Raw genomic sequence first — 6,000 nt, forward strand, 5'->3', positions numbered from 1 at the left:
CCTGCAGGGAGGACCTGGAGGCCCTCAGTTGAGTGGAGTGAACTGTTCAGGTCATGTTCTCTGAAAGTGAAGCCCAGACAGAGTTTGGGGTACAAGATGTTTATAGGGGTCAACATCTGTGAGGGGAAGGAGGAGGAAGCAGGATTAGATAGAGGAAAGAGACAAATAATGATGCAGGCCCTTAATATCCCCCCACCTTTGCTGACTCTGAGTGCTCCCCCCAGCCCCCCAAGTTTGACCTCAGGCGAAGCAGCTCTGCAGCTGAGGCTGGCCCTGAAGTCCTTCCTTGAAAGGGTCCTGGGTGGTGCATCTCCACAGGAGCTCAGCAGCGGCCTGTTCTCAGAGGTGCGCAGGCCAGTCAGAGGTGGGTGAGGGTGTCCAGGGACAAAGAAATAACGGGCACAGGAGCCCCAGGTGGGCAGAGATGGCAGTGCGAGATCTGGGAGGGGAGAGAAGAGTGGGCCTCAGCCTCTCTCTGATCTCAAGCAGAGTTAGCTCTGTTCTAGGTCGGGCATCTTCAGCTGGACCCAAGTATCAGGACCCCAGGCCCAGGGCTTTGCCTCTGTATCGTGTGGTCACATCCTTCCCTGGGTCCATGGAGGGAAGGTCTGTAGGCTGGACTCACGCAGCTCTGAAAACAAGCAATGTGGGGGGCAGCCTCACTCTGCAGGCGGGCAGTCTGTCAAGCCCTGAGTTCTCCTTATTTGCTCATTCGCTCACCTACTCACTCATCCATCCACCCATCCACCCACCCATCCATCCACCCATCCATCCACCCACCCATCCACCCATCCATCCACCCATCCACCCATCCATCCACCCATCCACCCATCCATCCACCCATCCATCCACCCACCCATCCACCCACCTATCCACCCACTCCATCTACTCACTTAGCCTTACTTCCTCATCTACTCATGCATTCATTCATTCATCTCATCACTCATTCACTCATTGTCATTCACTCCTCCATTCAATAAACACTGGCTGAGCACCGACTGTGTACCAGGCCCCGCCCAGGGAATGTGGGAGTCAACCAGACCTGGTCCCAGCATTCGATGAACTCCCAATATAGTCACCTGGACAAGGGTGCAAATAACACAGGTGCTCAAGGGAGGGAGAGCTGGGAGACCCAGGGAAACCTGGGAGGAGGTGGCTCTTGAGTTGGACTTGAAGAAAAGTTGGCACTTCAGCAAGCAGAGTTTGGGGGAGGGTGTCCAGACAGAGGGAATGGCGGCATGAATGGAGGTTCAGAGAACGTGCGGGCAGGGAGTAAGCAGTTCAGCCCGAGCGGGCATGAGGAGACGAGGCTGGGCCACAGCCAGCTCCTGAGGGAACCACTTCTTGCCACATCTGGCCAGCATGTTTCCGGGCAACAGAAGATGAAGGCAACAAAGAGGCAGCCTTCCTTGTCAGGCTGGGCAGGAGCAGTCTTTCCTAGCGCGCACACACGCGCGCGCGCGTGCGCGCACACACACACACACACACACACACACACACACACACCAGCGTTGCAACCTGCTGTTGCTACAGGGGAGAGGTGGCTCCTGCAGCAGGAGCTGAGAGAAGGTTCTTGGAGACTCAGAGGGTGGCCGGCCCACAGTGGCAGTGGAGCCAAGGGTGAGGGAGAGGCTGTTCCAGGAAAGCAGGGAGTTTGAGAAGGGCAGGCAGTCAAGGCCAGCACCCTGGAGCAGGCTGGCAGAAAGGAGGCACCAAGGAGGAGCAGCTAGAGAAGGGGCAGGAAGGTGGGGAGCGAAGGGGGCAGAGAAGTGGGGAGTAGGGTTACCCGATTTAGTAAATAAAAATACAGGACATCAGTTAATTGTAATTTCAGGTAGACAACAAATAATTTTTAGTATACATAGGTCCCATGCAGTATTTGGGACACACTTATACTAAAACATTACTCGTTGTCTATCTGAGGTTCAGATTGAACTGGGTGTCTGGTATTTTATCGGACAACCCTACGAGGGAGAGTGGTTCTCAGAGAGGGCGGGTCAGTGGGTTGAAAGCATCAGGGGGGCCAGCGAAGGTGAGCACCCAGAAGAGGCCTTGGGTTATGCAACGTGACAGTTGACAATGACCTTGACAAGAACAGTTTGAGAGGAGTGAAGGGAGCAGCCCTACAGTGGTGTGCGTGTGCGTGGGCACGTGCGTACACAGGGGCGGTGGAGTCAGTGGGAGCTGAGTCAGCAGGAGATCACAGCTGAAGATAATTTGAAGGGAAGAAGGGCGATGTATTGTGGCCAGAGGGAGAGTTTACTATTGGTCTTTTTAAGAAGGGGAGGGAGGTTGAGCATATGGAAGGCCCGAAGGAGAAGGATTGCAGAGCGAGACACTGACAGTCGCCAGCAAGGCAGGGACCCACAGAAGGGTGTGGCTGGGAGCTGGAGCACGCAGAGGGGCTCCGAGGGGTCAGGTCTGGATGGCAGATGGGGGGCAGGGCAATGCTGCTGGGAAAGATGCTTGAGGATATGGGTAGATGCTCATGTTGTGTGGGGGGCACGTGGGGAAGGAGGGAGATGAGGGCATCATGCCAGATAGTCTGTTTCCTTGGTGAAGCCGGAGCATCTGCTCAGAGATGGGTCTAGGGGAACTGGGGTCAAGGAGAGCCTGGAATGATGCCCCGGAGAAGGGAGGAGCAGCTCCCACAGTCCTGCTTTTCTTACGTGTGTGGATGCGAGAATGTGTGTGGTTTGGGTGTGGTGTGTGCGTGTGGCATTTGTGTGTGCACGCTGTATGGTGTGAGTGTGTATGTTGTGCGCGTGTGTGTGTTGTCAGGCATGTGTGTGAGTATGTCAGGCGTGTGTGTGAGTATGCCGTGCTGTGTGTTGGCCTGAAGTGCTCCTGCTGTTCCTCCCAGTGCAGCCCATTGTGTAAGAAGAGGGAGGGGTTCTCTAACAGGCCAGCACGGAGCCCCTCTATCCTCAAGGGAGGAGGTGGCAGTGTAAGGACAGAGGCTAAGGCTGGCCCCAGGAGGCTGGCAAAGCCGGGAGTGTTTACTTGGTGGCGGTGAGGGAAGAGGCTGCTCAAGGTCACCTGGAAGTCTGGGTGGAGCCGCACTTGAACCCCCAATCTCTCAGTCTCCAAAGGCAGCATTCTCTCTGTTCATTCTGCTAATACTAGTTCTTATTTACTGGACTCCTACTGTGTGCCAGGCACTATGCTTTCTGCGTTTCATCTTGTCTTTGTTCACAGCGACCCCCTCATCTCCACTTTACAGCCGAGGGACCTGAGCCCCCGCTGTGTGTCGCTCTGGGCCAGTGCGTCCCAGCGCTGCTAGAACCTGCAGACACAAAGTGAACCTGCCCTTTTCCTCTGTAAATGGGGGCTGCAAGTCTCAGCCAACCCATTTCATATCTTCAGGATGAAGGAAAGGCTGGAGCACCAGGGATCTGATTTGCCCTGGGTTTCCCTGTACAAGAGCCTTGCTCACACGTGACCCACCTGGATCTGTCTTTGAAGAAGGAAGAGGTCTTTGCCATATACAGTTTGAACAGGCAGCCCAGGAAACCTCACCCCAGATAACTCTGCCAAGGGTTGGACTTCTGGGTTAACAGGCCTCAGCCCCGGGCTGCCCAGCCAAGGCCTCCCTGCAGAGGTATAGACTGTGCCTCTCCACGCCCAGGTCCGCCCCCGGACAAAGGGGAGGGAGAACCCTGCCCAGCTCTGTCCCAGCGCTGCCCACTCCACTCACTGGCTGGGCCTCAGCCTGGTGCAGAGGGGGTGAGAATCCTGCCCCCTTGTCTAGAGGCCATGTGAGGGAGGGAAGAGCCTGGAAACCCAGCTGTCAGGAGCCCCTGCCCCTCCGCCTGCCCTTCCTCCACACTCCTGACCCTGCAAGCAGCTTGGTGTTTCTCTCTGGGACAGGCTGGATTCTGGAATCAGGAGACCCTGAAATAACATGTTTTCCGGAAAAGTACCTTCCTTAAAGGAAACCACTTGTTCCAAGGAGTTGAAAAGGGCCATTGTGCTCTGCCAGTCCCCGCTCCCCTCCGGACACGACACTTGAAAAGACACACACTGCTATACGCGCGCACACACACACACAGATGCATCCATCCAGTGCATTTGTAAGAGTGAAAGTTAGGAGCAGACTAAACACCAATCAGAGGGGGGCCGGGCAAATCCTAGCAGAGACACAACATGACACTAGGCAGGTGTAGAAACAATGAGGTAAATTTAAACTCATTACCATAAAAGGGCATTTATCATATATCAGTAAGTAAAAAGTAGAGGGAATTGGAGAACTATAAACGTGCCCTGTGGTAAAATTCTATTTCTGTTAAAATACACTTAGATGCATAGAAGAGGGTGTGGAGAGCTACATGCCCAGGTGTTAAGTAGTGATTGTCTCCAGGTGGGCGGGATGTTTGTGTGTTTCATGTTTTCCCTTTTTGTTTATCTGTATTTCCTGTAATAAATGGTTTGCTTTTGGATAAGAGACAGCAAGAAACTAACAAAGGAAAAGAACAAAATTAATTTTTCTAAGTTATAAAATGAACCAACTCCAATCTGAGGAAGAGATATAAAAACCCAGTCAAACACAGACGTAGAAATGGTGACAAATTCTCAGGACCAACAGACAGACACACACATATTCTGCGTAATTCACAGGGTTGAGGTAGAAAAGGCTGAGGAGTGGGGGGATGGTTGCTAAGTTTCTAGGAAACGCTGGGATCTGGATGTGAGGGTGACTGCGGGGACTTCAGGGCCTGGGGGGTGTGTTTGGGTGGCTTGGGGAGGGTAGAAGGAGTGTCCTGGGACTCAGCCTAGCCTGCGGGAGAGGCTTAGCTAGACACGCACCTACCTTCTGCCTCCTGAGAGGGCGCATGGATTCTTATCCCCGGTCCCCAGTTCAGGGAAGGCTGAGAAACCTGCCAGGGCCTCTCCCGCCTCTGGCCCCTCCTGCCTCCGCCCCACACTGTTGTGGAGGGAGATAGCAGGGCCCACTGCTGGCAGGGGCTGCCCTGCCACCGCTCATATTACATGGCAAAGGGAATTACAGTTGCTGATGGAATTCCACTGGCTCATCAATTGACCTTAAAATAAGATTATTCTGGATTGGGACTTCCCTGGTGGCGCAGTGGTTAAGAATCCGCCTGCCAATGCAGGGGACACGGGTTCGAGCCCTGGTCCGGGAAGATCCCACATGCCGCGGAGCAACTAAGCCCGTGCGCCACAGCTACTGAGCTTGCACTCTAGAGCCCGTGAGCCACAACTACTGAGCCCACGTGCCACAACTACTGAAGCCCGCATGCTGAGAGCCCATGTTCTGCAACAAGAGAAGCCACCGCAGTGAGAAGCCCGCGCGCCACAACGAAGAGTAGCCCCTGCTCGCTGCAACTAGAGAAAGCCCACGCACAGCAAGTAAAGACCCAACGCAGCCAAAATTCAATCAATCATTCAATCAATCAATAAAAAGATTATTCTGCATTATCCAGATGAGTCCAATGTAATCAAAAGGGTCCTTAAATGTGAAAGAGGGAAGCATGAAAGTCAGGTCAGAGTGATGTGAAGGCCACCAGCTAAGAAATGAGGGCAGCCTCTAGAAGTTGGAAAGGAAAAGACAAGGAAACAGACCTAGCGTCTCCAGATAGGAACTCAGCCCTCTGACACGAGTCCCAGTGAGTCCCATCTTGGACTCTGGCTCCAGAACTGTAAGATAGTACCCCTGTATTGTTTTAAGCCACTAAGTTTGTGGTAACTTGTTACAGCAGCAGAGTATCCTTGGCTCCACCATTAGTGTTCACCAAGGTCGGAATTTGCCCATCAGGAATCCCATTCCTGGCTGTCAAGGAACAAATAAGGTGGCATCTGAGGGGATGCAAGTATTAGAGCTGAAGAAGGCGGTTGGGCTCGGGGGATAGATGGGCTGGACTACTTTAGAGAAAAGGATGGGAAGATAGGAATCATACTTGTCAGATGAGTAGGGTGAGAGTAACAACACGGTGACCGTCAGGCTGTGCTAGGTGTTATGCGATGTGTATCTCCAACAAT

The sequence above is a fragment of the Balaenoptera borealis genome (genome assembly GCF_965194805.1).
Source record: "Balaenoptera borealis genome assembly, chromosome: 8".
NCBI classification, from domain to species: Eukaryota; Metazoa; Chordata; class Mammalia; order Artiodactyla; family Balaenopteridae; genus Balaenoptera; species Balaenoptera borealis.